We start from the raw sequence: 9,581 nt of genomic DNA on the forward strand, positions 1-9,581 counted from the left end.
AAAAGATCTCCACTGGTAGGAGAAAATGAAAATTTTTAGCTTATCTGGAGTGGTAAAATGAGAAATCATTTGCTGTGCTTCTATTTAGTGGATTCCTGCCTTCTAAGCTTCTGGAAGGTAGCTCCCCCTCACAGGGACTCATGGATCACAGACAGCACCTGTCACAGGGCTGCCCCACCCCGGGCAAGTGCAGGCAGCCCTCAGGAGGGAGCCAGGCCGTGGTGGGTGTGCCCTGTTCTCACCGGCCATGAGAGAGGCTGAGGGAGTAAATGCTGAAGGAGTGAATGTCTGAACGCCTGCTTGTGCCTGAGGTTTCCAAAACCCTTCCCTTAATGAGTGACCGTTGTCCCGGCCTGAATGGCAGTGACCACGAGTCACCTGCTGAGGGAAGACCAGGGTTAGATTCCCCAGAGTCGGTACCAAGCCTGGGCTCTGGTTGTGCGTTAAAAGTGAAAATGAAGTAACAAAGATGGAAATTTAAAAAGGAAGCAAGCATAGGACTAAAATGGTGTTTTTCTACAGTGAGAACTCAGATATCAGATTTCGTCATTATTCCTTTTAAACCAGAGGCATATTGTTAAGTTGGTTAATGGAAAGGAAAAATGTTGAACGGATAATGTTATTCTTTATGTGAAGTGCCATCTGTGTGTTGAGTTCTGAATGTTCCTGGACACGGAAGAGAGGAAATGTTACGGAATTTCAGGTTTGCCTTCTTTGCTGTCTTTATCTTGGGGAGAGTATGACAAACATAATCACATCTATCTCCTGGAGCATAAAGAGTTTTAATCACCCTATTAACCAGGATGACATTTTTCACAGACTTAAAAAGGAATAGAACAGACATTATCTCCCCATAAGCAATCCATTTCATGGAGGCTGAGCGCTAGAAATGCTTTAAAGGGTGGATAACACAAGCCGTTCCCGTTTCCCGTCTAAGCCCACGTTAAGGAGGCTCTCAGGAAGGATGCCGCTTCCACGGGTGAGTGTTGAGCTTTACACTTAGAATCTCAGAGCCCCAAAGAGCTGTTAGAGAAAGCAATGAGAAAACATGGCCAGCAGAGGGGCAGCCTCTGAAAGTCCGGATTCTTTCAGAAAAAGCCTGTGTCTGAGTTCGCTTAACGGATACGAGATTACAGCTAGAGAGGAGGAATACATGCTAGAGATGAATGTCTAACGACAACTTATTATAACTTTCAACAAAGCTAGTGGAAATATTCTGAATGTTCTCAACACAAACAGTGAATGTTTCAGATGAGAGCTAGAATTACCCGGATTTGATCAGTGTACGTGTTACACATGTATTAAAATCCATACCAGGGCCTGCTCCATGGCACAGTGGTAATGTGACACGCAAGAGAAGTGGATACCACAGGGGGACGATGGTTCAGATCCCTGGCTGGGTCAGCCCGAAACATGTCAAGCACACACATGAGTGCCCAAGATCCTGCTAGCTGCTTCTCGTAGCTTCTTTTTAAGGTTTTTCCCCCCCTTCAGGGCACATGTAGACATTTGCTGAAGAGAGAGAGAGACAGTGAGAGGGAAAGTGAGAAATCACCCCTTAAGGGGGATAGCCATGCCTCACTCCCTCCCTCATTTTCCTCCTGAGATCTTAGGCGCACACACACTCCTGGTGTGATTTTCAAGCCACTGAGTCTGGGACTTGAAACTACGGTCAACCATGTGGAGTCCAGTAACCACTATGCCATCTGCTGGCCCTTATATGTCTTGAAGGGAAATAATGTAGCACAAATGGGAATACATCAACTAGGTAAAATACAGTATCAGAGTACTGCTTTGGTTAAATATCGCATGAAAGTACTTTATTCGAGTTTCTCATGTTCATGCGAGGTGTTTCCCTTTCTGCCAAAAGTCCAGTGATACAGCAAGTGCGGGGGTCTTTATTGGTGGCACCGGGATTGTTATCAAAGGCTGTGAACTCGGGGCACGGCCAGGAGAACAGCGAGTAGCTTGCAGGCAGTGATGGGAGGCTCAGGTGCGCGGCTGGCAGTAACTCTGTCACTGGCAGATAACTCAGCCCTGGAGGACAGCAGAGTCTCAGTGACCGAGACGCACGCACAGTGTCAGCTTTTCTGCTCAGGTAGTAGCGAAGTGATTTAGGACTTTAATGTATATTCTGTAAGCCGGATCGGGTCCCTGGCCTCATTACCATTTGATGAGGCATGATCATTTACTTAAAAGAGAAGTAAAAAATAGTCAAGAGTATAAAAATGTAAGTAAAGATATAAGGGTCAAGGACATTTTTTTAAGAATTATTTTTATTTTATATTTATTTTTATTGTATTATTTTTAAATTTAACTGGAAAGAGGGAAAAATGAAAAAACTAGATCCAGGATTCAAACCATAGTCGGCCATGTGAGAGTCCAGCGCCTTACCCACCACACCACCTAAAAGGTATCCTTCATGAGCTCTCCTAAGCAGCTCAGTGAGGGAAAGTGAGAAGGCTGGCACATTCGGAACACGTATCGCTCATCTGAAAATGCTCCCAAAATTCATCTTCCTACCGCCCATGCCATTCCAGGCTTAGAGTGGTTTTCCAAGGCAGTAGCCTGACAGGTGACACTTCGTGTGGGGGACACAGCCACGAGGCCCCAGGCCTCGGACTCCAGCTCCCCATCATGTGTGCACTGCCGTAGGAGAAGAAGCTGGCAAACAGTCCCGCTGCGCCCTGGCAGCCCCTATGGAGCTGTGCCCACCCGCACGTCTGCCCTTTGCTCTGCCACACTGGGGGATGGGAATGTGGTTTTATTTTAGGGCTACTGGTTGTTTTCTCCCACTGTCCCTGCTGTCAGGTCTGGATCCCTCTGTTGCCTCTGAGCAAACCCCCGTCTGGAAATGTGGGAGGGGACAGTCACCAAGGGGTCACTGCAGCGCCACATCAGCCATACCCTTCCACCTCCTTTCAGTCCACACTGGCCATAGGGACTCAGAGCCTTACTTTAGTTGGGACAGCAGCCACAAAGCTATGAAACTCTAATAGGAGCTCTCGTAGGCGCTAAAGACTTGCCGAGAGAGATGACCACATGAGGAAGCCCTTCGCTCTCAGCTTGTGGGGCTGCCTCTGATTTTCTTTCCAGACAAATGACCACAGCAGAAAAACTGGATAAAACTCTTTCAAGCCTGCCAGCTCCAGGTACACTCTCGAGTTGGAGGTAAGACAGCACTTCCACCTGCCACGGCATGGCAATGACTGTTCACCAAATCAACTTGCACCCCAGTTTCCTCTGGGTCTTCCCAGATATCTCACATATAAACATGGCCCCCTAGGAATTGTCAAAATTTAACATCTCTGAGTTGGGAGTGTAGTCCATATTCTTCACAGGAGACATAGCTTTAACTGCTCGGTAAGTGTCACCAAATTAGCAGGGAGTGACGGGCTGGGTTAAAAATACAGGGCCAGGACCAGCACTTGGCGTAATGGCTATGTCGCTGGACTCCCACGCACCCGACTGTGGTTCAAGTCCTGCACCTGGTGACTTAAACTCATGCCAGGCACATGTGCATGTGTGCCCAAGATCCCGAGAGGAGCATGGAGGAGAAGGGATTGCAGCGTGGCCATCCCCCCTGGGCTGGGTGATTTCTCCGCTTTCTGTCTCTCTGTCTCTTTCTGTCTTTCTGGGGAGTGCACATGCCCTATAGAAAAACCTCAAACACACACACACACGGCCTCCTAGTGGGGCCAGCAGTTGGTGTGGTAGTTAAGACACTGACATGGGTGACCTTAATTTATGTCCCAGACCTGGTGGTTTGGCAGTCATGCTGGGTGCATGTGTGTGGTTGCGTGGCCATCTCCTCTGGGGGGTGATTTCTCACTTTCCCTTTCTCTCTGGCAAACACAAGTGCCCTATGGCCAAAACCTTAAAAACAAAACAAAAGAGGTCTGGTGAGACCTTAGAGCACAGAGAATGAAGAACAAAGCAGGAAGCAGGATTTGACAAAATACACTACCAGAGGGCAGCCTTCAGATGAGAAGCGGGGTGCTCGCCCGTCTCTGGCTGCATACCCCAAACCCTCCACTAGGCTGGAACTCTGCAAAGGGACTCCAGAGCAGGGGTGAACTTCAGGGGGACTATGACTGCTCCAGGCTGGAGGGGTAGCAGCTCCCCTCCTGGGAGGCATGCTGGCCCTGGGGTCTAAGACTATCAGCCCTCCCTAATCAAAGGCCGCATGTCAGCGCCAGGCAGACCATGGGCTGTGTCTCACTGAAAGGATCGAATGACCAGCACAGCCAAGCTCTGATAGAGGGTTTGATTCAAGCGGAAATACTTGCTCAGGGCTAGCGAAGGTCACACTTGGGGTGGGGAAGAGTGAAGGGCCCAAGATAGCATTAGTTCTCAGAGTGAATCAGTCTGGCTCACTCACATGCAGGGAACCTCAGGAAACCAGGCAGGAAGAGAGGAAGGAGAAAGAAAGGAGAGGAAAGGGGGAGGGGAGGCAGGAACCCACTGTCCAGGCAGCTGAGAGGTACAGCCAGGTCCTGTGAAAGTGGCATCTGTCTTCTCACCCTGCTCACCACATGCACCTCAGCTGCCAAGCTCAAGAACTCTGTGGGTTTCCACTCCCCGGTCTGTGGCCAGGGAGCCACCGATGTAAGGCCACCGGCCAGATCCCAGTGCATTCCCTCCCTCGGACACAGAGCAGGAGGAAGCAGATGAAGATCCATGCAAACGCACGACGCAGAGCGACCGTGTCTCCAATCAAGGAGAAGGTGGCGGTCTCTCTGGGCAAGGCCTGGGTGGGTGCAATGGTGGAACGTTCTCCTTGGGAGCTGAAGACCTTGGAGAAATCCCCATGCTTCACATGACCTCAGAACCCTGTCTTCCCACATACCCTGTCTACAATGCCGTCCAGAACTTGGGCTCCTTCCTCATCCCCAGGGGTGTCGAGTCTTATTTTGTAGCCAGAGAGCCCAAGTTGAAGTTTGCTGAGAGTACCTCGAATTAGTTAGGACACACAGGACTTCCTTGGGCCAGGGTTACCTGGTCACAGAGTTGTCATCAAAGAAACTAGACAGATACCAGCCTGCGTCCACCTCCCCATCAACCTCACATGCCCTAGAACAGCCAAGGAGTCGGCCTAATTGGCCCCATTTGTGCCTTTGACGTAAGCTTCGCATTCCGTCTGACCTTCCCCCAGTCACTAAATCACTTGGAGCTGAATGCCATCACACATCAATTCCCAGCATGACAAGCCCTCGGGTCAGCTGGTTTTCCCGGGTTGTGTCTGCCAGGAGGTGGCAGGAGTTAGAGAAGTCGGGGCCGCCAGGTTAATCTCTCTCTCCCAGCCTCAGCTGTGTGGCCACACTCCGTGCCCGGGCACTGAGCACCGAAATTTAAAACACTCAAATACATGGCAGGCTGGGAGCCTTGCAACCCTGAGCCACCGTGACCGGGCAATGGACGTCTGAATCACCTGCTCATAAAACTGCTCAGGGGTCCACGGGCCTCGCCATGCCAGGGCCTGGAGCTGGGAGCCAGGGCCACGGGGTCCAGGGGGACACCAGTGCTGGGCAATGACAGGCAGGCCCAAGGGAGACGGAGCCATCTCTCAGGCAGCGGCGGCCCGGCAGGAACAAGGTGCAAGCCCAAGAGCTCAGGTGTGTCCTCGGGACGTGAGCAGCTTAGCCTGCCCCAGGAAACAGTCCTAAAACCGTCCGCGGGGCTTCCCGAGCACACGGGCTAAACCTGAGCTCCCTCGCGGCCGAAAGCGGCACTGCCCATGACGGCTGCCCTGGGCTGCCACGCCCTCCTGCGTTGCCCTCGTCTGATGCCTCGGCTGCCAGAAAGCACCCCACTTGATCTGGGTCGCAGCCTCGGGACTCGGCCAGACTTCCTCTGTCTCCTTGTACAGTCCTTGTCCTCTGCCTGCCCGCCGGGACAGCAGGACCGGAGCCACTTCAGTCCGAAGGGAGGGACACCACCGCTCCAGGCGCTGCGCCTGTGCAGAGCTGGCACCCTCCCTGCAGGTGGCCCTTGGCTTTCTGAGGACTTCCCAGGGTTCTCTAATGTCCTACGCCCCCTCTTCCAGAACCTTCTTCACATATCCTCCCAGAACCTGCCCCAGCTCTGCCAAGGGGAGACTCCGAGGCGAATAAGCAGCCTATCAGCGGGTTGAAGTAGCCCGGCTCCGTTCCCCTCCGAACAACGCAGGTTGATCAGTGATTCTGCAAACACGGTGCGCGAGTCTGTGCGGTGGGGCCATGCCCCCTCGTGCCGGCTGACAGCCTGCCACCGCGTTTCCACGGGAGAAGTGGTCACCGAGTGAGTCCCCAGCAGACGGCCTGCTCCTCAAAACCCTGAGGGGCCCAGGGGTTCTGCCCAGCACCCTTTCCTGGGCTCGGCGCGTTCTTCCCAGACCTGGAAGCACCATCTCCCAAGCCTCGTTCTTTCACAGCAGTTAACACCTGTCTGCTCACACCGGCGCTCCAGGGAACATTTCCGCTAAAGCTCATTTCCCACACGCCCGCCATTATAGACATTTTAAGAAAATTCTTTAACCAGGCAGTCGGCCCTGAGGGCAGTTCCCAGGCTGTGGCTGAGGGAGGATCTCAGTCCTTCCACCTGCAGCTCGTCCCCCACCTGGCCCCACCACCCAGGCCTCCCCAGCCTCCCAATCTTAACCCCCACTACCGCACTGCCGCCCAAAGCCAGGATGACTCTGGGCAGGTGACCAACTGCCAGCCCACTGTCCTCATCTCAGAGCTCTCTGTCACCATCTTGCCGGAGCGGGAGACGATGCCAGAGCCCGAGCAGCACCCACTCGGGAGAAGCCCTCCGGCCTGCGCTGCCGCTGTGGGTTTGCTCAGTCAGCTGGCACTGGGTAGAAGCCATGGCACCTCCCACAGCCTCTCCCACTTACCGCATTGGGTGGGGTCCTCCTGGAGCTGACACCGGCTTCCCAGTGCTCGGGCCTCTGGACCTGCCCACCTTCACTTGTCAGCAGCAAACAGGAGCCCCCATGGGCCTGGGCTTCAGAGGACGCACCTGCCGGCGAGGTGCCTGGACAGGGCCGTCCCTACCGCCATTCTGGTGCACACCTGAGCTCTCGAGGACTGCTGGGCATCTGGTGGAGACGGCAACAGTGTGGATGCCCCTATTCACACCAGCAGGGAGTGCCCAGGTCTGTCTCCCAGACCTTGGATCCAATCAGAATCACCGGGAGCTTGTTAAGACCCAGATTATTGGCCCCAGCCTGGAGCTTCCAATTCAGAGGCCTGTGCATTTCTCACGAGGTCCGGGGGTGCTGCTGTGCTGGTTTGGGAACCAGTCTGAGAACCACCTGTCGTTTCTATCTCTGATGAGGGTGCTTGTGAAAGTGTGCCGCCAGGACGCTCCTTGGCCCCTGGCACACTGCCACCATGCGGACCTCCGGGCCTCCGTGACGAGCCGCAGTAGCACTCCCCAGTTCCCACACCTTCAAAGCCACCGTGCACACTAAACAAAGCGCCTTGGCCGGTGGCCACCTCCAATGCCAACTGCTCAGCTCCTCTGCAGCTGGGGGGATCCTCTCCCTCATCCAGCCAGTGTTGAGTGGGTGCTCCCCGACTTGTGGACCTTGGAGCGTTCTGGAACATGGGCAGAGGGACGGGGGACAGGTGACTGAGATCCCACAGCAGCCTCAGGGAGTCCCATGGAAATGGAGTAAGTGTCCTGCAGGTCTCAGACCACAGACAGTGTCCAACACAGCAGGGAGGCGGGCAGGCCCCGTGGGGTGTTAGCCCACCATGACTCTCGTGTGACTGATGGCTGGGGACGGGAGGGAATAGGACTGACAGGAGGCCTCCTCCACTGATCTGCTCTGAAAGGAACTTCAGAGACAAGGTGACAGAACAGCAGGCAGCACCAAGAGCAGTTGGAAGCCCAGGGAGCAGAGACCAGGCAGCCCCGGGCAGGACGGGTCCCTCTGGTCTGGGTTCCTGTTGGCCGTCTGAAGTCGGAGCCTCAGGTCAGGTCAGTCTGTTGAAGGCCTTGACTGGCAGACTGAGAGGTGTGGGGTTTGCCTATGAGCAATGGGGAGACGGGGCCTCAGCCCCCTGAGCTGTGGCCTATGAGACTGGCATTCTTTCCAGTCATTCGCTCATTCACTTAAAACACAGCTTAGTGCCCGGCTGGTGCTGGTGAGGACGGGGCAGCCATTAGACAACCCTGCTTTAAGAACGCCCAGAACCGAGCAGGGAGAGGGAAGGGCGCGTGGGCGTCTGTGGGGAAAGGACAGGAAGGACAGGAGGCCCTGGTGGACTCTAGGGAGGCCACTGAGTGGCTGGGGACAGGGGGGCATGTGCCATGGCCTACACTGCAGTAGGTCTCGTTGGCTCCTCATCTATATACAGCATTCCTCACAATGAAGGGAGTCGATCGCTTTCCTTTGAGCAATTATCCTGATTTCTGTTTTCCTTCAAATACGCCCTCCTGGTTTCTCACCTGACCGTTCCTCGAACTGACCTCCCACGACTCAGCACTTGGTCAGATTGCTCTGGTCAGAGGTCTTTCTTCATTTCAAAATGGCTAGGGCCCTGCTGAGCCTCGAGCTGGCCTGCTTCCATGTCACAGCTGATTCAAACTGCTGGGTTGTCGGAAACGTCATGATGCATTGTTGCATAGAAAAACATAGAATACAGCACGACTTTGCCGACCACCCAATACTAGCCCTGAGCCCCTTTGCCCAGGAAGCAGACCACGTGGGAAAGCCAGTATTGGCCCCAAATTTCTGTGTTGGCTGGGCCCGGGGCAAGAGTATGGAGGAGGCCCAGGGCCAAAAGCCACACAACGCACCGGCTGCAGACAATGAAGACATTGGTGATCTGACCTGCACCTCCATGCTCGGTAAACACAGCTTCCCAGCAGCGTGGGAGGCCAGGCTCAGAGAATGCTCAGACTTCTCGGAGGCTGTGGGACTCGGCGGCAGGGAGAGGGGGCCTGCCCCAGCCCCAGGGCTCCCTCTCCTCCTCAGCCCCAGCTCCATCCTGCACTGTAAGGGCCTTGCTTGTGCATGTGTGTGGACACCAGGCTACAGTCCCGGTGCCTCGTGCACCCCACGGTGAACTCCTCCTTGGGTTCAAAGGTATGAGCACCTGCCGGGCTGGCTGCTCTGGGGAGAACGGAACACCATGGGGTAGGGCATATCTGGACAAGCAGGGCCCAGGCCTTCTCCTAAGGTAATTCTCCTGTTGTCTTAGCAGGGCCAGGCAGGTGAGAAGTGATTAGGCGTCAGGGCAGGGCTCCCATGATTAATCCACATAAACCCACCCAAGGGGAGGAGACAGACAGACACACTGCCCTGCTCAAGATCCTACTCTCAAGCCAGTAGGTGGCATGGTGGTGAAGGCGACTGGATCCCACATGGCTGCTAACGCAGTTTGAGTCCTGGACCCAGCAGCTTGAAAAACACTGTGGGCGCATGTGCATGCCTGCCTAAAACCCCAGAAAGAGATAGAGAAGAATTTGTGGCGTGGCAAGTCCCCTGGGAGCTGATTTCTCACTTTTCCTCTCTCTCTCTGTCTCTCTTTCCAGAGAGCACATGCACCCAATAACAAAACAAACAAAAATCCTGCCCAACCCCACAT

The sequence above is a fragment of the Tupaia chinensis genome, unplaced genomic scaffold (genome assembly GCF_000334495.1).
Source record: "Tupaia chinensis unplaced genomic scaffold, TupChi_1.0 Scaffold000468_1, whole genome shotgun sequence".
NCBI lineage: Eukaryota > Metazoa > Chordata > Mammalia > Scandentia > Tupaiidae > Tupaia > Tupaia belangeri.